We start from the raw sequence: 17683 nt of genomic DNA on the forward strand, positions 1-17683 counted from the left end.
GATGAACTTCTAGATAAAGACCAATCAAATCTAGGCATTCTGAATCTTAGATGGAGACCTCAGAAAATTCCCAACATGATTTCCTCCAATCACCAAGAATCTCATACAGCTGCACAAGTAGATATTTCGACAGTCCTAAAATAGCACCAACTCTTTATCTGGGAATAAATGGACTATCACACACTTTATCTCTAAATCCTCAACCAACACCCCATCGCAACAACCGATATAGAAATAAGAGACCTCACTCTCACATTCGATACGTAACATAGACAACGAGGGTTGTCGTTTTCGATACACTCATCTTGATCACCTGAAACAGTTGCTAGAATACGCCTTACTATAATCAAATAAGGCATATCCTGTTGGATAAGGTGTCCAAGTCCATAACTATATTTGGTATGTACTTGACCTGATAGTAGCATGGTCCATTTGGGTTGCATGGCACTGGAACAATCTGAAGGATGGACTTTTGAGAAGAGGTTATTTATGATTTATTAATATATTATAAGTTCTAATATATTAATATGAAATCATATTATTTAATCAGTATTGATCAAGAATTAGTTTGGAATTAATTTTGTGATCATAAGAGACTAATTAAATATATGGGGATTGATTTGGTAAATCATTGATTCTTATAAAGTAGGCCAATGTTCCATAGTTCTTCAAGTTGGGATAAACCAAGATCATAAACCATGGATGGTCCATTCAGGTTTAAACACATGGAGCATGAGGAATATGGAAGATCATGCACATTAGGGTTTGAATGGTGTAACCCTAGTTTTGCCGCACTATATAAGAAGTCCCTAGGCTACCAAAATCGGCACCTAAGGTTCTGGAGAGCTATAGCCGAATTTGGTGCAAGATAACCCTTCTCAAGTCCTTCCATTGTTGGTGGTGTAGTGTGAAGCATTTGAGGCATCATATTTGGGGTGCTAGGCTCTTAAAGGTCTAAGTTTTCAAGCTATAACAAATGGTATGTCATTCAACAAGATTTTGTATTGTATATACTCCATAATATGCTAGTTAGGATGATGCTTTGGAAAAATGAAAGTTTGCATGTATAATAGAGAAAACATAGATCCAAAGCATCTAGGGTTGCATGTACACCATAGGAGTGTTAGAATGCTCAAAATCCATCAGTGGTATCAGAGCATAGGCTTTTTTTTTTCCATTATACTTGATGCTACTTGTTTTCAAAGTTGAAAAAAATCGATTTCCTGCTTTCTGGACAGTGAACTCGCCGAGTCCACTGGGTGACTCGCTGATTTCACTCAAAAAAGTGCCAACTCGACGAGTCCAGTTCATGTACGCGCCGAGTTGGTGCTCCAGAGTGCAGATTTCGAGTTTTTGGTAGAAGTTGGATTAGGATCATTACCCCAAACTGTTTTTGAACCAAAAAATTTATTGTTTGATATGGTAATGATCATGTTTGTCCAATTAAAAGATAATTGTCATAATTTCAAGATATGTATTATTTTATATGGTTAGGCTAATTTCTTAAAGATTGATGATTTGAATTATCTTGTTCTTATGAGTTAGAATAGATCATGCATGAATTATTTGATTATCGTGTTAATTAAAATAGTGATCTAAATGCTTTTAAATGTGCTCCATAACTTGTCCTCAAGTTATGGAAAATGAAAAGTCACCTCTTTAAAATGCATTAAAACTCATAAGTTATGAATTTGAAGGGTTTTGACATGTTTCAAAACTTTCCCTCAAGTTTTGGAATCTGTAAAGTCTCACTTATGAAACTTTAATTCCGAACCTCAGAATTTTAAAGAATTAAAATTCAACCCTTATACCATTATAATATTATCGGTTTAATATATATATATATATATATATATATATATATATATATATATATATATATATATATATATATATAAAAGACAATTCAGCCTTACCGTTAGTAGGCCTCATTCACGAAGCCAATCTATAAGGGGGTATAAGGTTACTGCCTATAAAATAGCAGTTTAATGGGTGTCCACTCTCACCCGCCGCTTCCTTGACTGGTGGAGGGTTGTTATCCGAACGGGTAGGATAGGACATTAACTCTCATGAAGTATAATGATAATTATAAAGTAACCAAGCCTTGTATAAATTCCCAATCTTAGTTACTTTAGGAAAATGTGAAATTGATGCTAATCTATGAAATTGCACTTTGCACATTTTCAAGTCGTTAGTGGAGCGTGTGTGGTTAACCGACACACTAACATGGACTAGTAAGGGTGGAAAAGGGTGGCTTGATGTGTATCATAGATCGATGGAGCGTGTGTGGTTAAACGACACATCGATTAGGTGATAAATGACATCAAGAGTACCAAGCACATTTATATGGTTATTCACACCTTGTTTGTGATCCTCGGTATCCCAGTCACAAACTTGAAGGGCATAATCGAGATTTAAACATGCCATTGAATAGTTAAATGAATCTCAAAGGATCTAGGAATTTCAATCCAATTAAAACTTAATAATCTTTTTCGTTTTTCATGGATGAAATTGGTAAATCCTTATTTTCCTACCTTCAAATATTTTGCAAATTGGATTACGACATCCATCTTCCAATTTGTTAAATATTGTGTTGGTTTCTAGCCTTAATATTTCATTTGGGTGATATATTAAGGACTATTATCTAATCTAAACTTTATCCTTCTTTCTTTTTAGATGTCTTCCAACACTGCTTTTTGGCTCAAACCCTACTGGCTCCTTCTCTCTCATGAACCTTTGTTGGAGAGTCATCTTTGATGGGACTAACTTCAATGACTGGATTTGGAAAATTAGGATGGTCACTCTCTATAAGGACAAGGAATATGTCCTTGACAAGGAGCTAAAGGAAATTGATGATTCTTCTGCTACTCCTCATGAGACTGCTGAGTTTAGGGCACATGAGAAGGATGCCACCAAGGTAGCTTGTATCATGCTTGCCACTATGTCAGCTGAACTCCAAAAGTCCTATGAGGACTTCTAACCTTTTGAGATGCACCAGGACCTGATGGAAAGATACCATCAGGGTGCTCGACAAGAGAGGTATGAAATCATCTACTCCATGATTACAACAAAGATGAAGGATGGTGAACCCATCACGACCCACCTGCAGAAAATGCAACGGTTTGTTGACCGTTTGCTCAAGTTGAATGTGAACTTTGATGAGGATTTGGCTATAGATATCATTCTACACTTCTTACCTCAATGTTATGATAAGTTCCTCATGACTTATCATATGAACAAGGAGGAGGTCATTCTGAGAAAGCTTCAGGGCCTTTTGAGGACTGCTGAAAGTGGTCTCAAAGGTAAAAATGTTGTATCTACTCCTACTGCTAATGCCCCTGTTCTGGCAATTGGACAAGGGAAGGGGAAGAATAGGAAGGCTCCTTCTAAGAGTTGCAAGGGAAAGTCTCTTGATGGGTCCTCTTCAAGTGGAACCAAAGGTGGTTCTACTACTCCCTCTACCATTCCTAAGGAAGCAAAGTGTTTCTATTTCCATGAAAAAGGGCACTGGAAGCGAAGCTGCCCCAAATACTTATAGGATGTCAAGGATGGGAAGGTTAAACCCACCCATGCAGGTATTTATACTATTCTATCTAAAAAATCATCACATTATAACTCTTGGGTTCTTTATACAGGTTTTGGATTTCACGTTTGTTCTGATGTGCAGGGCCTAAAAAGAAGTAAGGACGTGGAGCATGAAAAGATAAACGTGATCATGGGAATAGGAAAGTTTCACGTGTCACCAAGATTGGAGTTTACTCTTTATTGCTTAGTAGTGGGTTAGAAATAGATTTGAATAATTGTTGCTACTCGTTTGACATGGTGAGAAATATTATTTCCTTTCATGGTTTGTACAAACAAGGCTATAGTTTCTCATTTGATAATGAAATTAGTGTTATTAATGCTTTTTACAATGATGTATTTTATTTTAAAGCGTTACCTTGTAATGGTGTATATGAAACTGTGAATGTTGTATACAACTTAGGAAATAATGTGTTGCATATCGGTTCTTCCTATGAATTCGATAAGGCATCCTTGTGGCATTATCGTCTTGGACATGTCAACAAGAAGCGCATAGGCCAACTCCAAAAGGCTGGAGTTTTGTAGTCATTCGACTTAAGGTCGGATGACACTTGCGAATCTTGTTTTCTTGGAAAGATGACTAAATCACCCTTCACTAGTACTTGTGAGAGGGGTGAAGGTTTGTTGGATCTCATACACACTGATATGTGTGGGCCCTTCAGAACCGCCACAAGGGATGCTAACTGCTTCTATGTGACTTTTACTAATGATTACAATAGATATGGCTATGTCTACTTAATCAAGCATAAGTCAAAAACCTTTGAAAGATTCAAAGAGTTTAAATAAGAAGTGGAGAATCAACTAGGTAGGAAGATAATGATACTCTGATCCGATCAGGGTGGTGAGTATCTTAGTATCGAGTTCCTAGACTATCTTAAGGAATGTGGAATTTTTTCACAACTGACACCACCTAGGACACCACAACTTAATGGTGTGGTTGAGAGGCACAACCGAACCTTGTTGTACATGGTTCATTCCATGATGAGTCGAGATTCGTTACCAATCTCATTCTGGGGATATGCCTTAGAGACTGCCGCCCATATCCTTAACCTAGTCCCAATTAAGAAGGTTGCCAAAACACCTCACGAGATGTGGATAGGGAAAGATCCCTCATTAGCACACATCAAGGTTTGGGGTTGCGAGGCTTTTGTGAGGCGTGAGACTCACGATAAGCTCGAACCTCATAGTGAGCATTGTATTTTCATCGGCTACCCACAGAAGTCCTTTGGATATCTCTTCTATAGACCGAGTGACAATGTTGTCTTCGTTGCGAGGAGAGGAGTCTTTCGTGAGAGAGAGCTCGTATTCCAAGCGGAATGTGGGAGGCAAATCGACCTTGAAGAGCTTCAAGAGTTGAGTGGTGAAGGAACCTCAAACACTAGCGATCAACCTAAGGAGGAAACTCCTATTGAGCCAATTGATGAGTTCGTACCTCTGAGGCGTTCTAGTAGATTTTGTGTTCCACCTGTGTTATTGATGGGTTTTATTCATAAGAACAATCCTATGTGCTCATAAAAACCCTAATGCTTGGATCTAGGTTTATCTATTGTACATGCTTTGAATCCAAGACTTACAACCCTAGATCTATCATATAAAATTCGAAATTAACATCATAAGAACAGATCTAAGTGTTTACCTCTTTCAAATAGCTTGAAATCCTTGTAGTCTTCTTGATCTTGAGCTTAGAGTCACAATTGTAACTCCTCTAATGGTTCACAAACCCCACAAGCAAGAAGGAAATATGAGAGAGGGTGAGAGATGCTAAAATCGGCCCTAGGGTTCTCTTAGAATCAAGTGTACCCGATTTTCATAGCCTAGGGGTCTTATTTATACTGCAGACTGCTAGGGTTTCAGTCTAAACCCTAATGGACAGCTTAATCACCAAGCAGCTCAAGGAACCTTCTAGATTAAGGTCTTGGATGAAAATATGATGGATCCCCATCATAATTTCGTTACTCCCTTAGTCCATTAGGTTTCCTAGCCCAAAACTCAACTATTATACATTTGACAGTTTTTTCCCCTTCATTCAATTAATCTCTTTTAGTCACCAAATTATTTCCTAATTAATTTATGACTAATACTAATTAAATAAATATGATTTCTCCTTTAATATGTTATTCTTATAATATATTAATAAACCATAATATTCTCTCTCTCTCTCTCTCTCTCCTTAAATTACCTTGTCAAGTTGCTTTGGTGAAGGCAACCCAAAAGGACCATGCACAACCGGGTCAAGTACATACCAAATATAGTTACGGGATTAGAAACTAATCCAACAGTCTCCCACTTGGATAAGTCTAGTAAATATATCTCACACATGACTTCAGAATCCGGTCAGCAATCGTAGCTCTTATAATTCAATGTCAACTCTGATCAACAAATTGTCCTTCAGATAAGGGATCGTATAATCCTCTGTTCTAGATATCATGCTGACAATGCTTACCATCCAACATTTGTTCCTCGATTCCTGATTTGTTTAACATAGAATTTAGTTGAACACATCAACTTCATTCTGACCGGGCCCGACACATAAGTCAAACCAAATCATCGAGTGGCCAAGACATCACTTTTATTCTCATAGAATAAAAGGAACAGATTAACTTCGACTCATATGCATCTATTATTTACTAATTGAATCATGCACAATAATGTGTTTTATAACATCAAGTTACTGATGTGTTTATACATCATCAATGCATAACCAACCAGCAAACAACAACCATATCTCTAAGTTTTAAGACTATATGATATTATCGCTTTTCGATTACTTATGGTAAAACACCACGAAGTGATACCAGCAAATGCGGGTTTATTCCAATGCTCAAATCATATTCATAAGCACTCATGAACTTTGTAGCAAACCTTTGCTATGCCCAAAACCTTTTAGACAATCTACAAACAATTCACGACAATCTTCATTCACATTTACTTCCAAAATATGAACGAATGTGGACTGTTCGAATAATCCTATCATTCAAGAAGTCAAAACATGCAAAATTGAAACAATAGATAAATAACCAACACAAGATAGTAGCTTTACTCATAAATAACACAACTTTATTTATTCATCAAACATCAAGTACAAATTATCTATTACATGTTTCCTATCTAATCCAAACTTATATCATCCTTCAGCCCAATGCTCCTAGCGTGCTGCAAGTGTTTGAACCTACTCAGTCTCTTCACAACGAGGAGTCCTTCTTCTACCCGATGTCTAATAAAATGGTATTGTCTATCGATATGTCGAGATCTACCATGATCTCTTGGTTCCTTGGTTAAGGCAACCGCTCCTTCATTATCATAGAAAATTTCCATCGGCTCCTTTATGGATGGCATAACTCCAAGGTCTCCAATGAAGTTCTTCAACCATATAGCCTACTTTGACGCTTCGCTCACCGTAATGTACTCTGATTCGCAAGTTGAATCAGCTACGGTCTCCTGCTTGGAACTTTTCCAAGTCACTGCTCCTCCGTTTATGGTAAAGACCCAGCCCGACTGCGATCGGTAATTATCTCGATCCGTCTAGAAACTAGCGTCACTATACCCTCGTACCCTTAAGTTATCACTCTCACCAAGGACTAGAAACCATTCCTTGGTCCTTCATAGGTACTTAAGAATATTCTTAATTGCAATCCAATGAGCTCTACCAGGGTTCCCTTGATATCTAATGACCATGCTCAAAGTGAAGGCCACATTAGGGCGAGTACAACTCATAGCGTACATGATAGAGCCTACTGCGGAAGCGTAAGGTACTTGGCTGTCACACCCCGGCCGTCGGCAGAAACACCAGGTAGTGTAACATCGTTTTTCGTAATACATTGAACAATACTTAAAGAAAATACATACCTTTACTGATGATTGAAAGTTACATTATTGTTTTCCTAGTATTTATTACATAATATCCGACTATGACATACTTCTTAATAAACAGAAAGATAATAGTAAAACTTCTCCTGTTCGAATACATACCAGCTTTACAAGTTCCTGAAAACACATGCATTTTAAAATATGTCAGCATAAAGTTGGTGAGTCCACAGGTTTTGACTCCATAAAATAATATATTTTTACACATTCAAAAGTATAGTTTTGAAAGTATCATTTTGACTCTCCAACATTAGGTATAATAGTATACTTATCAATTAAGTGTTATACCTAAACATTTCTTAATCTTAAGGTATAAGTAGGGGAAAACTTATACTTAACATTAATACTTGTATACGACAAGGTATAATGTTTCTAACAATTTGCTACCATGAGCCTGTAACCGTTGCTATGACATAATACCTCTGATAGAATACACTCATGATTTACCATGAGAAACAAACACACTCATGATTTACCATGAGAAACAACAGCGTACGCTTCATCGACGCCGGAATAATAACAAATAAAAGGATACTTCATCACTTGTTTTTAGTTGACTGTAGCTAACAGTCACAAGTGGGGTGGTCAGCCCGTATACTAATTATACACGACTTCCTTGCTCACACGAGATTAACGGTTACAGTTCAAAGGATTTCCGCTAAGATCCCCAATCTTAGTTGATGAATACAATTACTCATGTAGACTTTGACGGCTTCCTATAGCTCTAACAACAAAAGCATCTTCATGTCTAAAACCTTAAGTTACTAGACTATGCTTTTAAACATTACTCCTAACTTCATAATATTTAGGCAGTATAACAGCTATATTTTGAAGTAAAAACCAGGTTTTATCTTGACCTAAAACCAATAATAACAACATATAACGTTTCTAGTTTTATCTTGACATAAAACTATCAATAACAATACCAAGTTTTATCTTGACATAAAACTAACAATAACAACACATAACATATCCAGTTTTATCTTGACATAAAATTAACAATAACAACATATAACATATCCAGTTTTATCTTGACATAAAACTAATAATAACAACATATAACATATCCAGTTTTATCTTGACATAAAACTATTAATAGCAACATACTATATAACTTAACATTTAGAACTTTCGAATATTACTTCGATATTATATCGCACACAACATATATGTAGAATCCTAAGTATAACTCAAGATCTACATTAGTAAATTAACATACTGATAAGTTAATAATAGTTGTATGTATCTAAAAATGTTATATTTAGAACAATCATATCTCGATTATCATAACTATATACTATCATATAAAGATAATAAGAACATATATACAATAACTAGCATGTGTTTTCCCCCGAAATATTAGAAAGTGGGGCCATGAAACTCACCCTAGTAACGTGATTTTATGTTATCTAAGCAAAACGGCCAGCATGCGAGCTCATCGGGGCTCGGTATGCAAGATGGCTTCAGCAAGGGAGAGAGCAGATAAGGAAATGGTGTAAGGAATAGCTGAAGTCGAACCTGCTACTTATAGTAAGGATTTTGGACTCTCACATCGTGAGTTTCATAAGGCTCATGTCGTGAGTCTTGCATGATCACCCCGTAGACTTGCCATTTGCGTCCCTAGCTTCGGAAGGTGGCCATGTGACTCCTCACGTCGTGAAAAACTCCTTGTTCACGTCGTGAGTTTGGATCCTATCCCCTCGCAGCCTCGTCAAACCTTCTAGATTCCGAAATGTGGCAAAATGACTCCTCACGTCTTGAATAAACCCTTGTTCACGTCGTGAGTTTAGTTAGCTTAGGGTTTCTGAAAGCTGAATCTTCGGAAGGCCATAACGTTTGCATACGAACTCCGTTTTTGACGTTCTTTATATGCACACGTAGGTATTTACGAGTAATACAATTCTCTTTTAGACTTAAATAGCCAATTCTAAGTCTATTTTAAATTTCTCTTATTATAGAGATTTATAGTGTTCGGTTTATCATAACTTCTTCATGCGAAGTCAGATTCAAACGTTCTCTATATTTTTGGAATCGTACGGACGTATACTTTGAGTTGTATCATAAAGAAAGTTCATATTTGTATTAGAATTTATCAAGAACTACATAACACTCTTACCACATTACTAGGTTAACATAATCACATTACATGATTGGTATAATCACATGTGATTGTCTATTGACCTATTTTGACTAGTGTGACATCGGCTCATATCAGCTATCTCTACCTCTGTACTCGGGCTCTGAGTCTTACTTAGCTTGGTATTGCTTTGGATTGACAACTCCCCTTTCTTGGAATTTTCCATACTAAAACACTTTAGTACCTTATCCAAGTATGTATCCTGACTTAGTCCTATCAGTCTCTTTTCTCTGTTTCTTACTATCCTTATTCCCAAAATATAAGCAACCTCTTTGAGGTCCTTCATAAAGAAACATTTCCCAAGCCAGGACTTGACCTCCTGCAAGGTTGGGACGCCATTTCCTATGAGCAGTATGTCATCGACATATAATACGAGAAAGCTCACTATACTCCCACTGGCTTTGAAATATACACAAGATTCATCTTCGCTTCGCAGAAAGCCAAACTCTTTAACTTTTTTGTCAAAACAAAGATTCCATTCACGAGACGCTTGTTTCAATCCATAAATGGATTTCTCAAGCTTGCATACTCTATTTGGATGCTACGCATCGACAAAACCCTCTGTCTGATTCATATAAACATCCTCAACCAACTTTCCATTAAGGAAAGCGGTTTTCACATCCATCTGCCATATTTCATAATCATGAAACGCAGATATTGCGAGCATTACCCTAATAGACTTTATCTTCGCAACTGGTGGGAAGGTCTCATTATAGTCAACTCCGGGAGTTTGAGTAAAGCCCTTCGCAACCAATCGCGCTTTATAAGTATGCACTTTCCCATCCATGTCTGTCTTCTTCTTGAAGATCCACTTGCACCCGACTGTCTTACGACCCGATACATTGTCAACCAAATTCCAAACTTGGTTGTCGTACATGGACTGAATCTCGCTGTCCATCACCTAGATTGGTTTCTATTGAATTGATGCTGGATTGTTCATATGGCCAAAACCCATCAGTGGTATCAGAGCCTAGATTGGTTTCTATTGAATTGATGCTGGATTGTTTGTTTCTTACTTGCAAAATTCGAATTTTGTGTTTTTGTGTCATGAACTCGACGAGTCCCATGGTGGACTCGACGAGTTTGCCTGACTCGACGAGTCCAGTTGAGAACTCGGCGAGTCCGAGCGTCAAGAAGAGCTAAAATCGGGATTTTTTGATATTTATCTTTTGGAAACTTGCCTTTATCATATTAGATCAACCCTAATCCGATTTTTTGATATATATGACTATTATCTTGATCTAATTAAAGATATTTGTCAATTAATAAAATATTTAATTTCCTTATGTGATAATTAATTAATTATTTTGATTATATTGGTAAATTATCTTACAAGAAATCATTAAATAAATCAGATATGGATAATTATGGAATTAATTGTTAATTAAGATTATTTGTTATTTGATCCTCTATGTTTTAAATGTTTAAAACTTGCCCTCAAGTTTTGAAATTTATGTTTTGTGATTAAAAGTTTAATTTAGACAATTTAAATTTCAAACCCTAGAATTTTACAAGTTTAAAATACAACCCTATACTAATATAATATTACAAGATTAATATATATATATATATATATATATATATATATATATATATATAACTAAAATGCTAGTCTTACCGTTAGTAGGCTTCATTCACGAAGCCGGTCTATAAGGTGGGTATAAGGTTGCGGCCTATAAAATGGCGCTTAATGGGTGTACACTCACACTCACTGCTTGCTTGATCGGTGGAGGGTCGATAACCGAATGGGTAGGATAGGGCAACCTCATCCTCTCATTAAAAGTATAATATGAAATACAAAGTAACTACATTTTTTTAAAATTTCCCAATCTTAGTTACTTTAGGAAAAGTGAATTGATGCAATCCCATGAAATTACACTTTGAACCCTTGCTAAGAAGTTAGTGGAGCGTGTGTGGTTTACCGACACACTAATTGGTTCTAAGAAAAGATGGCGAAGGGTGATTCATTGTTTATCATAGTTCGATGGAGCGTGTGTGGTTTACCGGCACATTGAATAGGTGATTGTTACAATTAAGGCACCATGTGAATTTGCAAGGTAATTCACACCCGCTTTGTGATCCTCGGTATCCCAGTCACAAACAAGAGGGGCATATCGAGATTTAAACATGCCATTGAAAAGTTTCGATGAATCTCATCTAAACCTAGGAATTCTCAATACATTTAGAACTTAAAGTTATGGTTTTATAGTGGAGAATTAGTGAATCGTCGTTCACTTACCTTCATATTATTTGCATGTTGGATTACGGCATCCCTTTCTAATATGTAAATATTGTTGTTGGATCCTAGCCCTAATTTTCTTATTGGGTGATAATTAGGGATTTATATTCTAATCTATCTTTGTCCTTTTCTATTTGTAGATGTCGAACGCAAACAACGCTGCTGCTAGTTCATTCACATTGATGAGCCTTTGTCAAAAGGTCACTTTCGATGGGACGAACTTTAGGGAATGGATAAGATACATTCGCACTATTTCTCGCTATGAGGAAAAAGAGTATATCCTCGATGAGAAGCTCGAGAAAATCCACCCTGAAATCGCTACTCCGGCTGAAATGACCGCTTTTGAAACTCATGAGTGTGATGCAACGAAGGTACATTGCATCATGATAGCCACTATGAACTCCGAATTCTAAAATTCCTATGAGGACATGTACCCGTACGAGATACACCAAGACTTATTGGAGAGATACCACCAAAACGCGAGACAAGAGCGTTATGAGATTTTCACTAACATGATTTCCGCTAAGATGGGTCAGGGAGAGTCTCTTATCGTGCACCTGCAAAATATGCAAAGGTATGTCGACCGTCTTCGCAAGTTGAATGTTGACTTTGGGGAAGACTTGGCAATCGACATGGTGCTTCACTGTTTGCATCTTAGCTATAATCAATTTAGGGTGACCTACCACATGAACAAAGAAGAGGTCACCCTAAGCAAGCTCCAAGGTCTCTTGAGGGTCGCTAAGAGCAACTTCAAGGACAAGTCTATTGCACCAACTCCCAATCCACCCGCTGCTCCTGTCTTGGCTATTGGACAAGGAAGGGGAAAGAAGAGGAAGGCTTCATCTAAGAACCATCGAAAGGTTAAGTCCCGAGATGGTGCCTCTTCTAGTGGGACCAAAGTTGATCCTGCTAAACCCTGCCCTAACCCAAAGGAGGTAGAGTGCCATCACTGCCACAAGATAGGACATTGGAAGAGAAGCTGCCCAGAGTACTTGCAAGCCATCAATGAAGGAAAGATCAAGCCATCTTTCGCAGGTATATACACAATTAAATCTAACGATTCACCTCATGCTATTTCTTGGGTTCTTGATACCGGTTGTGGTTACCACATTTGTTCTAATGTGCAGGGACTAAGAAGAAATAGAGACGTGGAGCATGGAAGGATAAATCTAATCATGGGGAACAAAAGATCGTCGCATGTGACCAAGATTGGAGTGTATTCTTTAGTGCTTAGGAATGGTTTAACTTTAGATTTGAACACTTTTTGCTATTCGCCAGAAATGGCTAGAAACATCATTTCATTTCATGGTTTATTTAGACAAGGTTTTAGATTTTCTTTTAATAATGAGAATGGTTCTATTTTGGCTTATCTAAATGGTGTCTTTTATTTTGAAGCTATACCATGTAATGGAATTTATGAAACCGTTATGATTGTAGATAACTTAGGAAATGATGTTTTATGTATAGATTCCTCCAATAGTATGGATAGAGCATCCTTTCGGCATTGTCGTCTTGGACATGTCAACAAGAAACGCATAGCCCAACTCCAAAAGGATGGAGTTAATACATACCGATGTATGTGGACTGTTTAGATCCAGCACGAAGGATGGAAACCGCTTCTATGTGACTTTACCGATGACTATAGTAGATATGGGTATATCTACTTAATCAAGCAAAAGTCAGAAACTTTTGAAAAGTTCAAAGAGTTCAAGAATGAAGTGGAGAATCAATTGGGCAGGAAAATCAAGATGCTTCGATCTGATCGAGGAGGAGAGTACCTAAGTCTTGAATTCCACGATTATCTCAAGGAGTGTGGAATAGTTTCACAATTGATGCCACCTAGGACACCACAATTGAATGGTGTGGCAGAAAGGCGTAATCGAACCTTGTTGGACATGGTTCGCTCTATGATGAGTCGTGCTTCACTACTTATCTCTTTTTTGGGGTATGCCTTAGAGACTGCCGCCCGTATCCTTAGCCGAGTCCCTACTAAGAAGGTGGCCAAAACACCTCACGAGATGTGGACAGGGAAAGCTCCCTCGTTGGCACATATCAAGGTTTGGGGTTGTGAGGCTTTCGTAAGACGAGATACTCACAACAAGCTCGAACCTCGTAGTGAGCAATGTATTTTCATCGGCTACCCGCAGAAATCCTTTGGATATCTCTTCTATAGACCGAAGGACAATGTTGTCTTCGTTGTGAGGAGAGGAGTTTTCCGAGAGCGAGAACTCATAAGCCAAGGAGACAGTGGGAGGCAAATCGAGCTTGAAGAGATTCAAGAGTCGATAGATGAAGGAACCTCTGCCGCTGGCACTCAACCTGAGGAGGAAGCTCCGGTTGAACCGATTGACGATTCCTTACCTCTTAGATGTTCCGAAAGAGTTAGAGTTCAACCCCAGTTTTATGGTTTTCATATTACTACCGAAGGGGATACGTATATTAGTGATGGTACACTAATAAATCTTGACAAACCTAACAACTATAAGGAAGCCATGGCAGGCCCGGAGTCTGCGAAATGGAAAGAGGCAATGGATAGGGAGATCCAATCCATGTATGATAACCAAGTTTGGAATTTGGTTGATAATGTGCCCGGACGTAATACCGTTGGGTGCAAATGGATCTTCAAGAAGAAGACCGACGTGGATGGAAAAGTACACACGTATAAGGCGCGATTGGTCGCGAAGGGCTTTACTCAAACTCCCGGAGTTTACTATGATGAGACCTTCTCACCAGTTGCGAAGATTAAATCTATTAGAGTGATACTAGCGATTGCCGCATTTCATGATTATGAGATTTGGCAAATGGATGTCAAGACCGCTTTCCTTAATGGGAAATTGGCGGAGGATGTTTACATGGCTCAGCCAGAGGGGTTTGTGGATCCGAAGCATCCGAATAGAGTGTGTAAGCTTGAGAAGTCCATTTATGGACTTAAGCAAGCGTCTCGTAGATGGAATCTATACTTCGATGAGAAAGTCAAAGAATTTGGATTTGTACGAAGCTAAGATGAATCGTGTGTATATGTCAAAACCAGTGGGAGTATAGTAAGCTTTCTCGTTTTGTATGTCGATGACATACTACTCATAGGAAACGACGTCCCGACTCTGCAAGAGGTTAAGTCCTGGCTCGCGAAGTGCTTCGCTATGAAGGACCTCGGATAGGCTTCCTATATTTTGGGAATAAGGATACTAAGAGAGAGTAGTAAGAGACAAAGTCACACCCCCAAACCAGAATGGTGGAAACATTCGAGGGTGGATGACTTCACGTAGAATCACAACAATTGAATATTGTAAAGAAAGTAGCACAACCATCATATATATAATGAAAACATATATTGTTGCGTTATACATATTAGCAAAAGAATATTACAATATGATGATAAATGTTCAAAAATGAAACGTCCTTAGCATTCCTTCTTCAAAGCTGATAGTTACCTGTATTAATAATTCCCTGAGAAATACAAGTGGTTTTGAAAGAGTGTCAACAATTAAGTTGGTGAGTTCATGAGTGTTTTGAGTTGAAAAGTATATCAGTTTTGGTAGCAAATCGGTAAACGAGGTTTTCAGAAAATCCAACATTTTCTATAAATGACTCGAAAACTTTCCAGAGTTGGAATGTGTTAGTATTTTTCGTACTTGAGTGATAAAGATAACTTTGTATGAAAAATAATGTAGAAAACTGTAATGCATATATGAATCTCGTAAATCAAACTTGTTTTTATACTTTTTATGTGAGTTTTATAAACATGCTATTGACACTGACGGCCTGTAACAACATTCTTCAGGTGTTGTAGTGTTATGACATTTGTCACCCCAAACCTGCCGGTCTAACTATAGCTAGTAGTTTAGGTGCGGGGTTGTCAATCCCGTATAGATCTATACACAAGTATCACGCTCTCCCTCCAAGATATTATGGTATATAATACATGACTTGAAATGCATACATAAATGTACGTTGAAGTTTGAATATCTCACATCGCTTAGTATAAATAGATTTACAATAAGAATGACCTTACTTCTTTTGAAAGTGTTTCGTTTTTCAAGATGTATATGTAAAATGTACGATTGACTCGTTAACTATACCCATTATAGTTTTTCAGATAGTATGTTCCATTTGGTGAAAATAACTTGGTGATATAATAGCTCTTCATACATAAAGATGTTTATATCGATATTCAAAGATAGATATTACATTTATGTTTATAAAATGATACTTTGACTTGTAATGTACTTGTATTTCCCCCCTAAAACATGACAAGAATTGAAAAGTATGGGTATGAACTCACTCGTTTGGTTTGAAGAGAGAGAACCTAGAGTTTAGCAGAATTTCGACCGCGGAAAGTTGCGTCTTCGGCTCTTCGGGGATCTCTGCAGCGTAGATCCTTCGTCGGGGGCTCAGGTACGGAAACCGAGGTGTCGGGATGGTCTTTGGAGCTCTAGGTTGTGTAAAAGTGAGAGGGAATATGAGAATGGTGTGCAAAAAACCCGAAGCTCAACCTCTCTATTTATAGGCTGGAAACTCCTCGTACGCGGGGCGTAATACCAGAGTACGCTGGGCGTACTCAATACGCGGGGCGTACTTCGGTTACGCGGGGGGTAAAAATGCGTCACGGCTTACGACTCCGGTCTATCTAGCGTAGAGCACTCGAGCCGATGGGACTTGACACTGGGCCTAGTATGCGGGGCGTACTCTTGGATTACGCGGGGGTAATCCAGTCTTCCATCTTCTAAATTCCGTAACTTTTGCGTACGGGCTCCGTTTTTCGCGTTCTTTATACCCACGCGTAGGTGAGATTATGCTCTACAACTTTCCGTCGGCTAGTTTTGACTTTATTTTTAATGATATTTCGTTAATAGGACGGGACTACTAATGTCCGTTAAAAATTCATAGGTTCTTTATTCGACGTCGGTTTTCATTTGTCTTTTTATCGTCTTATTACTATTGTGGAGATCTTCAAATTTCGTTTAGGTGGCGATAGCTAAATAACACTCAATCTTCAATTTGAGTTTTTAGCCCTCTACTACTGTTACAAAACTTAGGAAATTCGTAACTTCTTCATACGAAGTCCAATTTGGGCGATCTTTTTATGCACGCTCACCTTTTAACGAGGTCTACGACTTTTGTTTAGATACTTAAGGCTAAAATGCATTTTATTGAGATTTCACTTTTTACGTTAAATAACATTTTAACGGCGTGTCGTAATTATACGAGTGGTTATAATTTCTTCAATATAACCCGGTTTTGAGCGTTCTTTACGTTTTTGGAAACCTTGGCATGATATCTAATATTTGATGCATCCCAACTTAGATAATTAAACGCTTTTATTTTTTAGGTTAATTTCGTTGTATTTGACTCTTGAGCGTTACACTACTTTTGGAAAATATAGGGTTGTCACATCATCCCCCTGTTAAGGGAATTTCATCCAGAAATTTAATCTAGGATAGAGTTTACAAGTTAGGAAAAAGATGCGGGTACTTTTGTTTCATCTGATCCTCGCGTTCCCAGGTGTATTCAGGTCCTCGCTTGGCGTTCCAGCGGACCTTTACAATAGGTATGCGGCTTTGTTTAGTCCTTTTTATTTCCCGATCCATGACCTCTACTGGTTCTTCTACGAACTGGAGATTTTCATTTATTGCAATTTCGTCTAGAGGGATGACAAGGGTCTCATCGGATAAGCACTTTTTTAGGTTTGATACGTGAAAGGTAGGGTGTACGTTGTGGAGCTCCTGAGGTAATCTAAGTTTGTAAGCCACGGGACCGATCCTGGCAAGGATCTCGAATGGTCCGATGTATCTTAGGTTCAGTTTCCCACGTTTTCCGAAGCGTATTAATCCTTTCCAGGGCGAGACTTTTAGTAGGACACG

Source organism: Lactuca sativa, chromosome 1, assembly GCF_002870075.4.
Source record: "Lactuca sativa cultivar Salinas chromosome 1, Lsat_Salinas_v11, whole genome shotgun sequence".
Taxonomy (NCBI): Eukaryota; Viridiplantae; Streptophyta; class Magnoliopsida; order Asterales; family Asteraceae; genus Lactuca; species Lactuca sativa.